Consider the following 20,696-nt stretch of genomic DNA (forward strand, 5'->3'; position numbering starts at 1 on the left):
TGGATCACCCTAAGGTTGCTAATGACAGTTAAGGGGATTGCAAAAGATAAAGTCCAGCATGTGACCTGCGATTGAGCATCTTGATCAGTAGAGCTAAGCTCCATGAGTTCATCTGAGACCTGGCAAAAAATAACAGCAGTGTTATTTCCTTGAGTATTAATGTCTCCTGGACCACACAATTGGTATGACTCTTACAGACTAGGCCCCACAGCTCCAGGTAAATGTAGACAAAACCACAGTCTGGACCAGGTAGGTCATATAGGTTCAGATGAAGGTGATGGAGTGCAGGGATCAAGGTGCCATCTGCAGACAAGTCTCCGACAAGAGCAGGCACTCATTAATAAATTTACCATCAAGATTTACTTTGACAGTCATGAATACCAGGTGCCTCACCCCATTCTGTCTGAATGCAGGAGCTTTGAAGCCTATCTTGCAAAGGCAAGGCGCTGTTCCTGTAACAGTGAGAACACCTCCTGCATTTGCAGGGGTAAAGAGTTAGTTTTGTTAAGCATCAAGCTGAGCGAGAAACCCAGAGTTGAGGGGGACATTGGGTCCATCATTCTGCTTGGTGGGCACCCTAAGCGGGGGGCTCTAGACCATGCTCATCTAATTGTGACTGGGGAAATCTACTGTGCAGTCAAAGATGCTTACGTTCAGGCACCAGTAAACAAAAGAGAGGTAAAAAAAAATAGTTAAAATTGGTTATTCATCTCACAATCAACATCATAATTTAATCAGTATAATGAAGATGAAGACCAAGACTAAAACCAAAAAATTGAAAGTCATATGTAGAGTATAATGTTCAAATTACTTTCAAAAGATAATATAATCTCAGAGGACTCCAAATATTATAGAACCTCTAAGTTCAGGTCGACATGTTTCGCGTCTAGGGGTCCAGCCGGATCCATTGGATCCATTAGTGCAACATAAGATTTCAGAAATCGCACTTGTGGTTGTGTATTTGTGTATGTGCATCTGAAACTCAGTCCATTTTCAAGGTTTATGGGGTTGTACAACTGTGTCCCTTGCCGTTCATCTCAATGACAGCACATCATTTATTCGCAAATGGAAATGCTGCTTTTGCTTCTACCTACAGTTCAGTCCTGATATGTGGTCCTGCTGCCATCATTATGCATCTGCCTTCTTGCAGAGCATTTCATGGAAATTAAGCACTGTATAAATACTGCAGTAAAGTATATCTTCCCTAAGGGTTTGCAGAATCACAGCTTGTTAGTGTTTAACTGGGAATATCAGAAGCACTTTATAAACAAGCAGTATTGGGCATACGTTGCACTTGTTTTCTTTATTTTCTTATCGTATATGCCACACTTTAACCCTGTTGTTTTGGTAAGGCTTGCAAACGACAATGCACCCTTAATGTTGGTAAATATGAGGTCATGCCCCGCGTGAGGGAGGTATGAGCACGGAGTGCAAATTTCTTTTATATTTTCATTTAAAAACAAATATCCAGCTGCCATATTCAGAAGCCATGATGTTTTCTTTTCTAATTGTATTATTATTTGATTTACGTTTTTTTATGCTTGCAAAACAATAAACACTTGCACTGGAGACATTTGCTTGCCGAGGCCAGACCTATTGGCTTTCCCAGTGCTTCTTTCTGTTGGTGATTATATTGGATTAGTCAGAAATACAGAAAATACGTAATACTCTTGCTGTGGTTTCTGTGTCATAGTTAGGGAACCCTTGTATGATTAATGAATATGTCACACCTGTGCGAACTTTCAAGAGTATCTACTTTTCAGAAATATCTAATGTTTCTACATTTTCTTAGGTACCTGGATTCACTCGGTCAAAATCTGCAGGCATCACAGATGCTGAGTTTTTATACAAAAGGATATTCCAAAACCACATCGAACTTCACAGGGGTTTAGCTTGTTTCTCTTATCTGAGGTGTCCCTATTCACAAGAGTATGCACGTCGAAGGTTGAACTGACCTTAAACAGTATATTCTTTTGATAGGCTGTAATTTAAAACATGAGGAATTAAATCTTTGCATGTGTGTACCGTTAATAATGTTATTGTTGTCCCTTGTGTGCAGACACGTAATTAACCTTCAATTGATGCTTCGTAAATGACAAAACGGATAGTTGCCTACATACAATTGCTTAAATAAGCACTAGTTGGTAATTTCTGAGCTATAGGAGTCTACAAATGCAGTGTTGCGGAAATTTGCCAAGTGAAGGGAAAAAGATTTCCTTTATCAGCATAACTTAATCTGTGTTGCTGGTCTGCCATGGGCTTCAAATTGGACCTAAGAACATTTGAGGATTATTGATCCAGGTAGGAAAGGACATTGTGAATAGGTACTTGTACCAGCTACCGAGTAAAGGATAGAAATGCAAAACCTTGAGTGTCATACTAATAAGTTGGAAGTTGAAGCTTTTTTTTGCAATTTTTATTCAAAACTGAATCTCGCTAAAAGGAGTTCCCAGTCGTGTGCGATGAAGGATTTACCAACCACAAATTTACTTCACAGATTTTAGGAGTCGCTACTTGAGTTTGCTCACTAAAGTTGTCTGCGTTTGTAATGGATGATTACATCGTTGTAGATGAGCTGATCTGCTATTCTTAGAGTTTCTGTGCCTTACTCATATCAGCTTGAATTCAGTGTGATTTGAAGTAGGCAGCTGCTGAACTTCTACTAAAAGCCAGAGAATGGGGTTAGAGAAGACTGGGGGGTGGCTGCTTTATTCCTGAGCTCTACTTTGTGGCTGCTTCTTTGTGTTGCCCTACTTCTTAGGGTGTTTGAAACTGTGATGGCTCCATGCTGCAGAGGACCGAGGTAGGCTGAGTGGGCTGAGCAATAGGTGCAGTTGACCCAGGTTTCACCTGCAGTTTGACATAAACTCTGCTTTCTCTTACTTCCTCCAAGACAAATAAAATCTTGAGAATGAACTGGAAAGTTATTCTTAGCCACTGGTTATTACTCTGGTCCGCATACAGCTTTAGAAATCCGCTGAGCCTGTAAATAATTCCACTTGTCCATTTAGGTGCAGTGCATTGAGATGACAAACTATAGCAGCATCCTAGTAGTACCCTGTATGGGCTTATATCATAAAAGGGTTTGGATTCTAGCAAGGCTCTGATTTTGCCAGGTTTCTGAAAATCGGACTACAAGGGCTTTAAGTGAGCATGAAGTGCTACATCCAAGGTTGGAATGACCTATGAGTTCCTGCGCATACACAAACTAACATGTAAGTGTATATTCAATAACTCCATTACACTGAAAAAGATTGGAAATTTACATTTCTTCATGGGTGGGAAAAGGATACAGGAAAGTGACTTTGCAACTGCTCAGCAAATTTTTGCATGAGCTAATATACATGTTCATTTACTTATGGAATTTATGAAAACCTGCTAGCAGGACACTGTTCATGCTCACTCCTGCAACTATTTTGGATTTCTGGAAGTCGAAAATCTGCTCCACTGCAAGGACATCTACCTGCAGCTTTTCTTACATTCTTTGAAAATCGAGCTTGCAATTTATTTCCATGTTGTACATCAGTGGTTCCCAACCTTTTGATTTATGTGGACCCAGATTTTAACATTAATGGAACCCAGGGACCCCCACTGAGTCATCATTGGAATCCAGGGACCCCCTCCTGAGTCATTACTGGAAGCTAGGGATCTAATTTGTCAATATTTGTTAATATTTTTTAACTTTCTAAGCAATCGCGGACCCCCTGAGAAGGCTCACAGGTTGGGAACCACTGTTGTACATGATGATTTTGCAAGGATTGTCCCTTTGTTTTTTTGTTTTTGTTTTTGTTTTTTAAAGCAGACAATCGCCAGTGGTGCTGGCATAGTTAGGCATGTACTGTCATGTAGGCAGAGAGGAGCATTTGAAAGTTTCAAACTGTCAAATACTGCAAACATGCTTTCTCGTTTTTATACTGAACCCACATCAGTAATGTAAGCTGAGTTCCACCTCACTGCATTTCCAACTAATACTTTTTTACAGATCTATATTGTGGTATTGCTGGCAGACAAAGGTCTTGTGCTGCTGGGAATTCGGCCTATTTGTTTAGTGGACAAAATGAACAAGAAACCCTATGTTCGATGGCATCTGTCGCTGTAGATACGCATGTTCTGCAATAGCTCGCCATCTGGTGTTGGGCCGGAGTGTTACAAGTTGTTTTTCTTCGAAGAGGTCTTTCGAGTCACGGGACCGAGTGACTCCTCCTTTTGTCTCCATTGCGCATGGGCGTCGACTCCATCTTCGATTGTTTTTTTTCCGCCATCGGGTTCGGACGTGTTCCTGTCGCTCCGAGTTTCGGAACGGAAAATTAGCTAATTTCGGAAGATTTTCGTCGGTATTGTTGCGTTCGGGATCGGCGTACTTAGATTCCACACCGCATCGAAGATCGAAGAGCTCCGGTGCCCTTCGGGGTAGTTTTTCGATCCTCCGTCGGGGCCTGGTCGGCCCGACCGCGTGCTGAAGAACGCCGATGGAACGGACCCCGTTCCGTTTCTGCCCCAAATGCCACAATAAATACCCTTACACAGACCAACACTTGGTCTGCAACCTGTGCCTGTCACCTGAGCACAGCGAAGACACCTGCGAGGCCTGTCGTGCGTTCCGGTCCCGAAAAACACTCCGAGACCGTCGAGCCAGAAGACTTTAGATGGCGTCCGCACCGACAGCCCAACGGGAGTTCGAGGAACAGGAAGAGGAAGGTACCTTCTCGATCCAAGACTCAGACTCCGAAGGATTCGACGATACACAAACCGTGAGTAAGACGTCGAAATCCACTCAGAAGAACATTTACAAGGCCCAGGGGACGCCACTGCCACCAGGCCATGGCTCGACCCATAAATTCGGTGACCGACCGGTCGGCACCGAAAAAGGCCCAAAGAGTGCCGAGATCGTCCGACTCCGGTCGAGACACCGGCACGCAGCCTTCTCGGGACCGAGAAAGTGCTGGAGACAAGCCTCGACACCGAGATGCCGGTGCCGACACGGCTCGACGCCGAGACAGCGGCACCGAAACAGATCGACGCCGAGAGGTTTCGGCCCCGAAAAAGAAAAGAGTCACCTCGGAGCCGAAAAAACACGCAGACAGGGTTTCGATGCCGAAACAAACTGCAAGCGACCCAGCTTCAGGCTCTTATACAGAAGAGCACTCGCTAACCTCCCAAATGCAGAAGCATAGGTTTGAGGAAGAGCTGCAAGCAACTGATGTGGACCATACGCAAAAGCGTATCTTCATACAGCAGGGGACAGGAAAAATAAGCACCCTTCCCCCCATTAGGAGAAAGAGAAGGTTGGAGTTCCAGACGGAACAGACACCACAACCAAAAGTGGTGAAAAGAGTTACCCCACCACCCTCTCCTCCGCCTGTGATTAACGTCTCACCAGCACAAACTCCATCACACTCCCCAGCTCACACCACCATGAGCCAGGGTGACCAAGATCAGGACGCATGGGACCTATACGACGCCCCAGTGTCAGATAACAGTCCGGAGGCATACCCTACAAAGCCATCTCCACCAGAAGACAGCACCGCGTATTCTCAAGTGGTGGCTAGAGCAGCACAATTTCACAACGTAAGCCTCCACTCAGAACAGGTCGAGGATGATTTCTTATTCAACACACTCTCCTCCACCCACAGCTCCTACCAAAGCCTGCCTATGCTCCCTGGTATGCTCCGGCACGCAAAAGACATCTTTAAGGAGCCGGTCAAAAGTAGGGCAATCACACCAAGGGTGGAAAAAAAGTATAAGGCGCCTCCTACAGACCCGGCTTTCATCACTACACAGCTGCCACCAGACTCTGTCGTTGTAGGAGCAGCTAGGAAAAGGGCCAACTCTCACACATCTGGAGATGCACCACCCCCAGATAAAGAAAGCCGCAAGTTCGATGCAGCTGGTAAGAGTCGCAGCACAAGCTGCAAACCAGTGGCGCATCGCGAACTCACAGGCACTACTTGCGCGCTATGACAGAGCCCACTGGGACGAGATGCAACATCTCATTGAACATATGCCCAAGGACTTACAAAATAGGGCAAAACAAGTGGTTGAGGAGGGACAGACCATTTCCAACAACCAGATCCGCTCCTCCATGGACGCTGCAGATACAGCTGCACGGACAATTAATACATCTGTAACTATCAGAAGGCATGCATGGCTCCGAACGTCTGGATTTAAACCAGAGATTCAACAAGCAGTTCTCAATATGCCTTTTAATGAAAAAGAACTGTTCGGTCCAGAAGTGGACACAGCGATTGAGAAACTCAAAAAAGATACGGACACTGCCAAAGCCATGGGCGCACTCTACTCCCCGCAGAGCAGAGGGAATTACAGCACATTCCGTAAAACGCCCTTTCGAGGGGGGTTTCGAGGTCAAAGCACACAAGCCAGCACCTCACAAGCCACACCGTCCAGTTACCAGGGACAGTATAGAGGAGGTTTTCGGGGACAATATAGAGGAGGGCAATTCCCTAGAAATAGAGGAAGATTTCAAAGCCCCAAAGCCCCTACTACTAAACAGTGACTCACAGGTCACTCACCCCCTCCACACAACACCAGTGGGGGGAAGAATAGGTCATTATTACAAAGCATGGGAGGAAATCACTACAGACACTTGGGTTCTAGCAATTATCCAACATGGTTATTGCATAGAATTTCTACAATTCCCTCCAAACATACCACCAAAAGCACAAAATTTAACAACACACCATTCCAATCTCCTGGAGATAGAAGTGCAGGCACTATTGCAAAAGAATGCAATCGAATTAGTGCCAAACACACAAATAAACACAGGAGTTTACTCACTGTACTTTCTGATACCAAAGAAGGACAAAACACTGAGACCAATCCTAGACCTCAGAGTAGTGAACACTTTCATCAAATCAGACCACTTCCACATGGTCACACTACAAGAAGTATTGCCATTGCTAAAACTACACGACTACATGGCAACTTTAGACCTCAAGGATGCTTATTTCCATATACCAATACACCCATCGCACAGGAAATACCTAAGGTTTGTATTCAAAGGAATACATTACCAATTCAAGGTACTGCCTTTCGGATTAACAACCGCACCAAGAGTCTTTACCAAATGTCTAGCGGTAGTCGCTGCACACATAAGAAGGCAGCAAATACATGTGTTCCCATATTTGGACGACTGGCTAATCAAGGCCCATTCGTTCATACAGTGCTCAAATCACACAAATCAGATCATACAAACCCTCTTCAAACTCGGGTTCACCGTCAACTTTACAAAATCCAACATTCTGCCGCGCAAGGTACAACAATACCTAGGAGCCATAATAGACACATCAAAGGGAGTAGCCACTCCAAGTCCACAAAGAATTCTAAATTTCAACACCATCATACAACGCATGTATCCAACACAAAAGATACAGGCAAAGATGGTATTACAACTCCTAGGCATGATGTCATCATGCATAGCCATTGTCCCAAACGCAAGACTGCACATGAGGCCCTTACAACAATGCCTAGCATCACAGTGGTCTCAAGCACAGGGTCACCTTCTAGATCTGGTGTTAATAGACCGCCAAACTTACCTCTCGCTTCTGTGGTGGAACAACATAAATTTAAACAAGGGGCGGCCTTTCCAAGACCCAGTGCCACAATACGTAATAACAACAGATGCTTCCATGACAGGGTGGGGAGCACACCTCGATCAACACAGCATACAAGGACAATGGAACGTACATCAAACAAAACTGCATATCAATCACCTAGAACTTCTAGCAGTTTTTCAAGCACTAAAAGCTTTCCAACCAATAATAGTTCACAAATACATTCTCGTCAAAACAGACAACATGACAACAATGTATTATCTAAACAAGCAGGGGGGGACGCACTCCACGCAGTTAAGCCTGCTAGCACAAAAAATTTGGCATTGGGCAATTCACAACCAAATTCGCCTAATTGCACAGTTTATACCAGGGATACAAAATCAACTCGCAGACAATCTCTCTCGAGATCACCAACAGGTCCACGAATGGGAAATTCACCCCCAAATTCTGAACACTTATTTCAAACTCTGGGGAACACCTCAGATAGACTTGTTTGCGACAAGGGAGAACGCAAAATGCCAAAACTTCGCATCCAGATACCCACACAAACAATCCCAAGGCAATGCCCTATGGATGAACTGGTCAGGGATATTTGCTTACGCTTTTCCTCCTCTCCCTCTCCTTCCTTACCTGGTAAACAAACTCAGTCAAAGCAAACTCAAACTCATATTGATAGCACCAACTTGGGCAAGGCAACCCTGGTACACAACGCTGCTAGACCTATCAGTGGTACCCTGCATCAAATTGCCCAACAGGCCAGATCTGTTGACACAGCACAACCAAAAGATCAGACACCCAGATCCAGCATCGCTGAATCTAGCAATCTGGCTCCTGAAATCCTAGAATTCGGGCACTTACAACTTACCCAAGAATGTATGGAAGTCATAAAACAAGCCAGAAGGCCATCCACCAGGCACTGCTATGCAAGTAAATGGAAGAGGTTTGTTTGCTACTGCCATATTAATCAAATACAACCATTACACACAACTCCAGAACATGTAGTGGGTTACTTGCTTCACTTACAAAAATCTAACCTAGCTTTCTCTTCCATTAAGATTCACCTTGCAGCAATATCTGCATACCTGCAGACTACCTATTCAACTTCCCTATATAAAATACCAGTCATTAAAGCATTCATGGAGGGCCTTAGGAGAATTATACCACCAAGAACACTACCTGTTCCTTCATGGAACCTAAATGTTGTCCTAACTAGACTTATGGGTCCACCTTTTGAACCCATGCACTCCTGCGACATACAGTTCCTAACCTGGAAGGTGGCATTTCTCATCGCCATTACTTCCCTGAGAAGAGTAAGCGAGATTCAGGCGTTTACTATACAGGAACCTTTTATACAACTACACAAAAATAAAGTCGTCCTAAGGACCAATCCTAAATTTTTGCCAAAGGTTATTTCACCGTTCCATCTAAATCAAACAGTGGAACTTCCAGTGTTCTTTCCACAGCCAGATACCGTAGCTGAAAGGGCACTACATACATTAGATGTCAAAAGAGCATTAATGTATTACATTGACAGAACAAAAAACATCAGAAAGACTAAACAACTCTTTATTGCATTTCAAAAACCTCATGCAGGAAACCCAATTTCAAAACAAGGTATAGCCAGATGGATAGTTAAATGCATCCAAATCTGCTACCTTAAAGCTAAACGACAGCTGCCCATTACACCAAGGGCACACTCAACCAGAAAGAAAGGTGCTACCATGGCCTTTCTAGGAAACATCCCAATGCAAGAAATATGTAAGGCAGCCACATGGTCTACGCCTCACACATTCACCAAGCACTACTGTGTAGACGTGTTATCCGCACAACAAGCCACAGTAGGTCAAGCCGTATTAAGGACATTATTTCAAACTACTTCCACTCCTACAGGCTGATCCACCGCTTTTGGGGAAATAACTGCTTACTAGTCTATGCAGAACATGCGTATCTACAGCGACAGATGCCATCGAACTGAAAATGTCACTTACCCAGTGTACATCTGTTCGTGGCATCAGTCGCAGTAGATTCGCATGTGCCCACCCGCCTCCCCGGGAGCCTGTAGCAGTTTGGAAGTTACCTTCAATTATTTATATATGTATCATCTCAACCTTAAATAGGTGCATACTTAGTCACTCCATTGCATGGGCACTATTACTACAATTCAACTCCTACCTCACCCTCTGCGGGGAAAAACAATCGAAGATGGAGTCGACGCCCATGCGCAATGGAGACAAAAGGAGGAGTCACTCGGTCCCGTGACTCGAAAGACCTCTTCGAAGAAAAACAACTTGTAACACTCCGGCCCAACACCAGATGGCGAGCTATTGCAGAACATGCGAATCTACTGCGACTGATGCCACGAACAGATGTACACTGGGTAAGTGACATTTTCATTATCTTGACCCTAAACAATTTGTCTGGGGCTTTGGGTGGTAGGAATTCTCCAACAATGAATTTTTCCTAGATTTAGAAACTTTAATATTTTCCCGTCCTGGGGCTGGAACCCATCAGGAGACTGCCATACACCCCTGTAGCATAGTGGCCTTCTTTAATTCCCCAAATGTCTAATCAACCAAGTAGCTAGGCAGTGATCTCTGCTCTCATCATAGGCTGTAACTGCAGGGTTTTCGTCAGCAAATTAGGATCTCTGCCCCTGTATTTTTTTTGTTGCTTTAATCTAATTTATGTTGAAATCTAAATATAATTCTCATGTGAAGACATATTTTTCATATCTGGAATGCATTCCAGGATTTTGGAAATAATGTACTGAAACAGTTTTTGAAAAGTATACAGGGAGGATAAGCACACAGAGTACATTATATATCCACAACATGATACTGAGAACAGAAAATGTGTATTAGTCTCACATATTCTTAAGAAAATCTGATCATGAGAATAGCAGGCTCCGCCTTGCATTCTTGGAAGAAGGAAATTCAACACCATTAAACTGAAGAATATAAAGCTTCCTTTGGAATTTCTAAAAAATATTTCCCCTCCATCGGTTTCTCTGGCGACACTGTCTACTTAGGTGCAGCGTTCAAGTCAGTCACTGGTTGCCTGCCTTTTGGGTGCATAGTTAGCTGCCTTAGCATCTGGGCTAGCTACTCCTAAGAAGTACACTTTTACACTTTTAAAGCAAAACAGCTTATTGGCCAGCCAGTGATGATGTCACAAATGTTGCAGAATTAATCTGTACATTTTACACATATACCCCATGTCTGAGGCCTACAATAAACACAATCATTTATCTTGCAATGGTTCATTGCTGATAAATTTGCTGAATTATTTTCAATCAGTGATGAAAATGTTTTAAGAATGATCCCGTAAGCCACAAGAACATTTATATTAACCTTCAGGGTCACCCAAACAAACCTCATTAGCCTTTAATCAGAAAGAGACCAGAACCTTAACACCAATTAAGTACCCTGTTACAGCGCATCCTATAAACTACGACAAACCAGATGATCGTGACCATGATATTTAAGGTGATGGCGAGGTGGCAAGTAATTAAACAAGTGATTCCAGTTGTGAAGGTCCGGGATCTAAACGTGTGCCTAAAAAGGACGAATTTGTGGCCCCTGAAAAACATCAACGGAACAGATGCCCTAAGATTTGATTCCAGATGATAATGGAAAATACCATTCCCTAGTTGAGAGAGCAGCATAAAATTTTACCTTGCCCCTGTAGATGATTTTTGATTCCTTTACAACTGTAAGAAAAACTTTTGACAGCCAGTAAGGGCTATTTTACTTCTGGATCATTTATGGGAAGGAAGTCTGGCTGACATTAAAAAATCTTTCTTCAGTCGAGTGTCAAGAATCGAAAAGAAATACAAAGCCCCAGATTCCACTCTTGAGCATCCGATAAAACAAACTAAGTGTCAAATGTCAGTCCCTGACAGTGTGCCCACTAAGGTTGCGATTTCCGTGAGGCACTAGGGGCAATAGTTTGTGCACTATTTTCTTTGTCCATCAGAATTGCTAATGTGCTTGGCTTCATGGCCAGATACTTTCATCAGTCATGGCAAAACATTGTACCGTTTTTATCACAACTGCCCAAAGAAGACTTAACACAAGACTTAAATATCCTTATGGAAGGGGAGTTAGCTTCGGCATCTCCAATTGATTGATCAAAGGATTTGGCTACAACAAGTTTTTAAACAATTCGGAATGTGCCATGTAGCTTTGTGGATGGCTAAAAAAGTAATCCCTTTAGGCCTGCAGTAGTGACAGAATATCTAGACCTGGCATTCAGCGCTGAACATTTTTAGGAAAGTATAAAGATGAGGTCCTACAACCCATTAAGTCAGATAAAGAGACTGCCAAATCATTAAGTTCACTTCAGCACCATCAGAATGCAGATCTCAGACCTTCCTCTCAGCAGACAGGTTATTAGTGCCTCAGAGGTAGCAAGGGGAGAGGATTGTTTGGTGTTCTGAAACACTAAATCATTGCTATTATTTTAACATTCTTTAAAAAAAAAAAAAAGAAAATCTGCTTTACCTTCCTCTGTTTAAATTGTTTTTGTCTGTCTTCTTGAAAGTTTGCAGTCTAGTTCTTTATGACCTAGTTGACCTATAAAGGAGCAGAGCAGCGGGCTTGCCAAAGGCAAGACTGTGTGTGTGCCAGACTGTGACCTGGGGCCAGGAGCCCTGCTTGTTTTCTTTACCCTCCCCATGTAGAAGGTTCCTTTTGACCCCCACCTAATTCTCCTCAGTCCAGCTCTCTGCCTTTTTGTGGATCACCCCTCTCCCCAAAAACTCTCTCTCTCTCTCTCTCTCTCTCTCTCTCTCTCTCTCTCTCTCTCTCTCTCTCTCTCTCTCTCTCTCTCTCTCTCTCTCTCTCTCTCTCTCTCTCTCTCTCTCTCTCTCTCTCACTTCCTATCTTTCCTTATACATGACTCTCCTCAATAACAGGTCATTGAGTAAGCTTGCACTGAAATCAACAATTTGTGGGAGAAGAACTCACAACAGACTTAATAAATTCTTCCTTGAGGAGACTCCTATGCCTGATATTTTGGAGGACTTACTCTCGCATATCATTTTTAACACAAGTAGCGTCACTCACAAGAGGGGTTGCCATTACCACCCCCTAGTTCTTAACTCCTCTGTTGCGAATTTCCGACTTGCTGTCTAGTGTGCATGGCTCTATTAAGGCCACTGCACTGCATGCCTATCTTTACTGACGTCTCCTTTGAAAGAATATAGAGACTTAGAACCTCTCATAACCATCTGTTAGTCGTTCAGGATTTTAACTTTTGGTACGACAACCCTGCCGCAAATTCTAAGGACAAAGAGTTCTTTGATCTAATTTCTTCTTTGTCTTTCATTCAACAGGTCCAATTACCCACCTTGCTAAGGGACATATTTTGGATTTGGTATGGTCACACAACACACTTGTCAAGAAGGTGTCAATCCTCCCATGAATATAGTCCGATTACCACCTCATTAATTTTGAAGCATTTCTGAGGACCAGCACTTCATTAAGTAATGTGTGGCTTAGCACCTTGTGCCACTGGAGCAAGGTAATTCTCCAGGAAATGGTTAAAACCCCCACAAAACCTGTCTAGAACTCAACTCCTTTCTTGAACAGACTTCTGTGTTTTTGTTGTTGTTTTTTTAAAATAATTGGCTGCAGTGCCCCGGTGATCTATATTTCCCAGAATGTACACGCCTGCAGGCGACGTACATTAGTGCATCATCTGGATATAGGGAGACAAGGGTCTGGCCATCCTCCACAACCCCCGATCTACCTATGTCGCGGCATAACCAGACGGCCAGGGGCTCCATTGTTAGGACGAACAGGAGAGGAGACGGGACAGCCCTCATGCCCCTCCTGAAAAGCAGCTTAATCTTACCATAAGAGTCTCAATTATTAGATTATGATGTTTTTTTATTTATTATCATTGATGTGTAATGTGTCTTTTAACCCTTTTGCTGCTAGCCCCAATGCTAAGCCTTTGTTTCTCTAATTGGGGTAGTTGGCACTCGCTTAGGGTTCCATAACGTTTTATCCACACAAGCTATCCATCCCAAATTTGTGTCCTTTTTTCCCCCAACATCCTAGGCATTCTAAAGGTGCCCAGGGTTTGTGGATTTCCTTGGAGGGGGTCCAAGAAAATAGGCGAAATATAGCAATCAATGTGTTTTATTTTAACGAGAAAAAGTGCTCCAGATAAGGACGTATTTTTTTTCCCCCACTTAAAACTGACATCCACAAACAGCTTGTTGGACTAAAGTTACCATCATCCCAGCTTTCAGGAACACACAGATCTGAATCAAAAAACCTAATTTTCTACCACAGTTTTTTTTTATTTTTTTATTGTTTTATTAAGAATATAGGGCGGTACATACTGTATACAAATAAGCTTTCAACTTTCAAAGCATTTTCTTTTTACCACAGTTGGTTCCATAATGGGTATATAAGATCATACAATCAATCAAACAAACAAATATTCCTGATCGTATAGTTGAAAATTGTACACACATTTTTTGAGAGAGCAGGTGGGGGAGGGGAGAGGGGGGTGGGGTGTAAGGGAAAAAAAAAAACAAGGATAAGGTGGGGGATTGATCTTGGAATAATGGAGAGATGGGGATGTCTTGTGAAATGAGGGATAGGGAGAGAAAGTTGGGGGGGGGGGGGGGGAAGGTTGTTAGGTGGAGAAACTGGGGGATAGATAGGGAGGCCATGAGTCCTGGAGCTAGCCTGGCCGGACCAGAGGGTAAGTTGTTCCATAGTTTCCCGTCTGAAGTGAGTTACTGCCTGGAAGTGGGCAGTGTGATACATGGACCTAATTTGTTATGCGTGTTGTTAGTAATGAAGTCAATTTAAGAAAGGATTCTTCTTATATGTGTTAGTTTCTCAAACACTAATTGCGTTAGAGGGCAATATACGGTATCAGGTTGGTTTGTCAAGGTGAGGGATCTAGGAGAAAAAGGGGATGGAAAAATAACTGGAGGAGGAGAACAGGAGGAGGAAAGAAAGAAAATGATAGGTTCTAAGAGGACGGTTAATGTTCCTTGGCTGTTGGTCATTGACCATCCGCCAGCTACTTCATGGTTCTGTCAAGAATGGGCGCAAGACGTCCGCGAATATAGCAGCTTGGTCCTGCAGGTTGTAAATCACTCGCTCATAGGTGGCAGTTTGGTACATGGCATTCATCCATTCTGTCGGCGTGGGGGCAATACTGGACCTCCAATGCCGGAGTATGCATATTTTGGCCATAGCAAGTGCCGTATGGAGTAACCTTTTATGGGCTCGTGATAGGGAGGGGTACATACGAGTATTGTGTAAAAGAATAAGTGATGCCGGGGTCGGATTTGGTATCTGTATGAGATCCAATAGGGCATGGCGTACCGCGTCCCATAGGGGCTGTATCGTCGGACAATGGCATAGGATGTGGAGTAGATCACAATAGGATTCTGTGCATCTCCAGCAGTTCGCCTGCGGCATCAAGCCTGCCCTGAGAAGGTTAGCGGGGGTCCAGTACCATTCTTGAAGGATTTTGAATAGGCAAAATTTCAGGCAGGCTTCGCGTACTCCCCTATCGAGGGCTTCTAGTATGTCTGGCCATTCTTCGTCCGTATAGGTTATCTCAAGTTTGTCCTTCCATTTTAAGCGTAGTCGTTCGAGAAGAGGCTGCGAATAGAGGTGGTTTGTTAACTCTGCATAAAGACCAGCCATAACGCCTCTGTGTCTGCCCCATTTCTGGAGATAGGTGACGATGGGTGAGGTTTTAAGGGTCCACGGGGGACTCCTAATATTCTAGGCATACAATGTTTAAGCTGTATATATCGCCACTCCTGGTTGCTGTGGATACCGTACTATTCCTGGACAGAGGCGAAGTTGCGAAAGTTATTTCCGTCTACAATATGAGATATATTGTAGATACCTGCCTCGAGCTATCTCTGTGTACTGTCCATTTAGGAGTTTCTCTGTGGCTACCCATTGCAGTGGATTGGGTATATCTGGGAGTGTGTATACTAACTGTGAGAGTTGTAGGGCTAGTGAGTATTGTTCTACCGAGGGTAGGCCTAAGCCTCCATAGGGTCGTCGTGCCAGTATGATTGCAGGTTTCAGTCTTGAGCGTAAGGAGCCCCAGACGAAGGTCCTTATGGATGAGTCAATCAAGCGGAGCAAAGAGAGGGGTATATTTAGGGGGAGCATACCTAGTACATATGTAAAACGTGGCAGGGTAACCATTCTGACCGCTTGTGTCCTGCCCCACATGGACAGGCTTAATAATGACCACTTGGCAAAGTCCTGTTTCATTTTAGATATAAGGGGGTCTAGGTTGTCCCTGACCATATGTTCCAGGCCTTGGTAAATAAACGTTCCTAGGTATTAAAGATGGGTCTGGGTCCATTTAAATGGGAGGCCTTGTATTGCTGCTCTCGTCGTTATGCGGGATAGTGGTAGTGCTTTGCTTTTGTCCCAGTTTACACGGTATCCGGATAGGAATGCGAAGTCCTCTATGGTAGAGAGTAGTGCTAGTAAGGAAGTTTTTTGCAGATCGGACAGGGTTAACAAAATGTCGTCTGCATAGAGATAGATTTTGGATATGCCCCCGGTTATATGAATCCCTTTTATCTGTTGGGAGTTCCGTATGGTGGTTGCTAGGGGTGCCATGGCCAGTAGGAATAGGAGCGGTGACAGGGGGCAGCCATGGCGCGTGCCTCTTCCAATAGGGAATGGGTCTGACAAGAAACCCCCACAATTAACCTGTGCTGTGGGATAGTCATATAATAGACATACTTTGGAAATAAATTGTTCCCCAAGGCCAAAGTGCTTCATGGTAGTGAATAGATAGGACCATTCGATGCAGTCGAATGCTTTCTCCGCATCTAGGGACAGAGCTAGGGCTTCTTCATGTAGTTGTAGGGATTCCAGCAGTGGATGGCAAAGAGTACGCATGTGATTTCTGGAGGTGCGGCCCGGTACGAACCCCACTTGGGTATTGTGAATCAGGGATGGTATCACCTTGCGTAGGCGTGCTGCTAAAACACTGGCTAGGAGTTTAACATCTCCGTTCAGAAGGGAGATAGGACGATAACTGCCCCAGAGGAAGGGGTCCCTCCCTGGCGTAGGAAGGATGACAATTGTGGCCTTGTTGGATAGAGCACCCAGGAAGCCTTCCTGACATGCTTCCGTCAGTGCTTCATGTACTGCTGTGATTGCCTCTTCCTCGGCCCATTTATAAAATTCCACAGGGAATCAATCCTCTCCTGGAGATTTATGGTAGAGGAGGTTTGTTATAACTTGCGTTATCTCTTCTTTGCTTATATCGCTGTCTAGGAGAGCCCTACCTGCCTCCGACAAACGAGGTAGGTTAATCGCGTTAAGGAATACCTCCAGTTGTGTCTGATCGGTCGTTGTTTCAGGAGTATACAGATGTCAGTAGTACTCGGCAAATTCATTCACAATATCTTGCGGGCGAGTCAGCACTGCTCCTGAGGAGGATGTGATGGCAGAAGCAGCCTCTCTTTGTCGGAGCTGTGCCGCTAGGAGACGTCCTGCTTTTTCTCCTTGTTCGTAATGGCGGTCTCGTAATTTTTGCAGTGCGTATTCCGCCTGAGATGTATAGAGTTCATTGTGTGCCATGCGGGCCTGTTCTAAGGAGCAGTGTAGCCTAGGGGACGGTTGGGAGGTGTATTGTTTAGTGAGGTCATGAATTGTGGCCTCTAAGGTGGTTTGGCGGGCTATTCTGTCTTTATTGGCCAATGCTGCATCTCGCATCATATTCCCTCTCACAGTCGCTTTTGCCGCTGCCCTTAGGATCCTTTTGGAGGTCACTGTACCTGTATTCTCGGTCATGTATGTGGATGTGTGGACTCTTAATTGTTCCTTCCCTTGGGGGGAGCGGTATCTGCGTACAGCGAGGCACCATGGTTATCGGCCGGGGGGAATAATCCTACCTGGATCAGAATTAATATTGGAGAGTGATCTGAGAGGCCACTGTCTAGGATGTAGGTGTCTTGCATGTGAGGAATTAGTGTGTGATACCAAGAAATAGTCCAGGCGCGACTGGGTGCCATGGGCAGCGGATAGAAAAGTATATTCCTTATCTTTCGGGTGTTGGATTCTCCAGCAATCAACTAGACCGACATCCGTAGTTAGGTCCGTCAGGAGTGCCCTATCATGATTGTTGCTTACATCAATGGGGCCTGTCCTGTCCATTATGGCATCTTGGGCGAGATTCCAGTCTCCTCCGATTATATATCGAGTAGTTCCGATTTCAATCAGGAGGCAATTTAGTTTTAGGAAGAATGGGCGTTTTGGGCCGGTTGGTGCGTAGATGGAGTCCACGCATAAGAAGGTATTCCCTAGTTTTAGTTTGGCAAATATATACACCTACCTTCCGTATCGTTCCATGTTTTGATGATTGTGATCGGAAGGGATTTACGCATTAGTATCGCCACTCCGCATTTGCGGGCTACGCTGCTTCCGGATTCTTGGTTCACAGGGCTGCAGCTGAAGGCGACCCTCCCTACCCAATCCCTTTTAAGTTTACTGGATTCCAGAGTGTCAAGGTGAGTCTCCTGGATCAGAGCGATATCTGCTTTTTTGGATTGGAAATAGGACAGTATCTTTTTCCGCTTAACATAACTCGTCTATGCCATGTACGTTCCAGGAGAGTATCCGTAATGGTCGTGCCGCTTGGTGGGTGTTCCTCGACATCCTGGATGAGTGTGAATAATCACACTTGTTCCGGGGTTAGCGTTGGGGGGGAGGGAGGGTGAGGAGGTACTGATTCAGTTGTTAGAGTGGGAGTTGCGTTTGTTATAGTACAGTGTTTTATTGTGGAGGGGGGGATAGCAGCTGGCGGAGGCCAAGGGTGTTCTCTGGAGGAGGGAGAGAAAGGGAGGAGGGGGTGAAGGGAGAGAACGCAGAATAGATATAGCAGGAGCCGGGGGGGGGGGGGGGCGATATGGAGGAAAGAGGAGGCAAGGAGAAAAAAAAGAGGAGAAGGAAATAAGAAAAAAAGGGGGGGGAAATGAAAAGATCAATGTGTATACTGAGTGTAAGAAAATAACGAGAGAGCGTGCAAGAGGGGGAAATGGGGGGGGGGAGAGAGCAGGGATGAGGGAGCTAGGAGTCCAACCTCCTTTGTTTGATCTGTAAACGGCGGGTCCGATTCCTCTCAGCTCACGTGCTGTGGGGGAAGGGGGACTGACGTGGGGGGGGAGCAACAGACAGCCAGCTGTCGATAGCAAGGAAGGGTGGAAAGTACATGGTTGTGTTTCGAGAGACAGGCCTATTCGTCGGGGGTTGATGGCAGTTATAGTGTTTATATAGCTAAAGTGTGTACTGTTAGAAGTAGGGGGTAGTTGATAGTCATCGTGCCTGGGCAGTACTATCGTGAAGTGTTACTGATCGTGCAGGAGCATTAGCAGGAAAGAAAGAAGGGGGAGAGAGGTTGATGTAGGGTGATACTTAATGCGTGGTGCTTGATGGTGTAGGGGACGTGGAGTGTTTTATGGGCTCATAAGATAGTATCGTAAAGTAAGAACATAGTAGATGAAAAGATAGGGATCGGTAGGTGGGGGAGGTCAGGGCGGGGGAGGGAGGGTGCAGACAGGGCAATATAGTTCTAGTACAGGCGAAGGTACATAAAGGTGCAAATATATAGTACATCCTGAATATTTCTTTTCAACTAGAACACCGCTTCATCACGCACTACGACATTTCTGTAACCTATTAATTCAATTAACATAATACGTCCTAGTACCTTATCGCATTATTATATTATGAGCCGTTGAACTAGGCGTCAAGCTATTTATCATAGAATAGATAATGAGTGCTTGTGAGCCCCAGGTTATGCGAGGGCAATGTGTGTCTCACCCCCTTGTAGATATCTTGTGTATTATTACATCATAATACTGTAAGGAGGAGTGAATTCATGTATTGCCAGGTTGCTAGCTTGGCATGTGCTACCATCATGGTCATCCTGTCTTAGATGGGAGTTACGGGTAACGACAATAGTTAGTCTGGGGGCAGGTACATGCGTTTGGGGGAGGGGTAATTGACAGTTTATATTGTAATAAAATAGTGTGGGATACCATATTATTAAGCTATGTTATTTGATATTGTATATTATTTTATTATTTTATTTTATTATAGTAATGGGGGCATTGATGTACCTTAGGTTGTGTTGTGTGTCTCGGGGTTTAGGTTAGTTTATCTTTGTTTGGTCTAATCCCAGCCGCTGGGATAATTATGGGGGTTAGTTTGTTCTAGTGTCGGCGTTAGTCGTACGTGTTATGTGTTAAGGTAGGTCTGGGTTGTACTGTGTTTGCTGCTATGGAATATTTTGTAGTGCGTTGAGAACGTGTCAGTTTCTATAATAGTTGTTATTAGTTATTTGATACCCCTGGTACAGTGTTGTAAGGTCTGGTCTGGACCCTTATGTAGCTTACGAGGAGACGGTAGAGACTAGTCCCTGCATTGGTGAGTTTCCCCCATCGTTCCCTGAAAACAAATAACAATTTGCTTGATAGTTTCACATTATAAGGCCTCATATCTAATCATGGAGAGCATGGGCTTTTCAATCGCCTGGTTTTAACATCAACACTAGCAATCGTAGACAATTATAATAATGATACACATATATGATCTGGATAGGTACTCCTCCGTCCTCGGGGACAGCAGCTGTTGTTTTTCGATTTTCAAGCAATTGTCTCTCATATTCACAGCATTGCGTCGTCTTCTCAAGAAGATGCAGTCGTTGGTTTTAAAGGAGAGCGGGATTTGTCTCTCTCCGATAGTTGGGTGCGGGTTACTACTGTGTGTAAGACCTGACCCCTGTCATCATATGATCTGGCTAGTCTCTCTATGTCTCTGCCTCCTTGGCTGGCTTCAATGTCATATAGAGCCGTATTCGTCTTCTCCTTTCCCGCGGGGAGGGTTCAGACACCTTCACTGTCTCTTGCGATATCATGCAACCAGTCTGTACTAGTTGAGTCCATAGGCTGAGATTGGAAAGAATTGAGGAAAAGTCTCAGTTCGTCGGGATTGTAAAAGTCCTTGGATACTCCGTTTTTGGTAACCCACATTCTTGCAGGGTCACAAACGGCATATTTAATCTCTAGTTGGCGAAGTCGGGGTCGTAGAGCTAGGAAGGCCTTTC

The 20,696-nt window shown here is 44.4% G+C and overlaps 1 protein-coding gene across 10 annotated transcripts in view; it reads left to right on the plus strand.

Annotated features, from left to right (window-relative positions):
• The window catches only part of SETD1A (SET domain containing 1A, histone lysine methyltransferase), a 905,198-nt gene that overhangs the window by 57,856 nt on the left and 826,646 nt on the right, over positions 1-20,696 (plus strand). For 2 of the 10 annotated variants that reach the window (XM_069244170.1, XM_069244172.1), the window contains one exon: positions 12,907-13,094. The exons of the other annotated variants lie outside the window; for them this stretch is intronic. The gene's annotated coding sequence lies outside the window, so the exon portion shown is untranslated. The remainder of the gene's footprint in view (positions 1-12,906; positions 13,095-20,696) is intronic. 10 annotated transcript variants of the gene reach the window in all.

Source organism: Pleurodeles waltl, chromosome 7, assembly GCF_031143425.1.
Source record: "Pleurodeles waltl isolate 20211129_DDA chromosome 7, aPleWal1.hap1.20221129, whole genome shotgun sequence".
NCBI lineage: Eukaryota > Metazoa > Chordata > Amphibia > Caudata > Salamandridae > Pleurodeles > Pleurodeles waltl.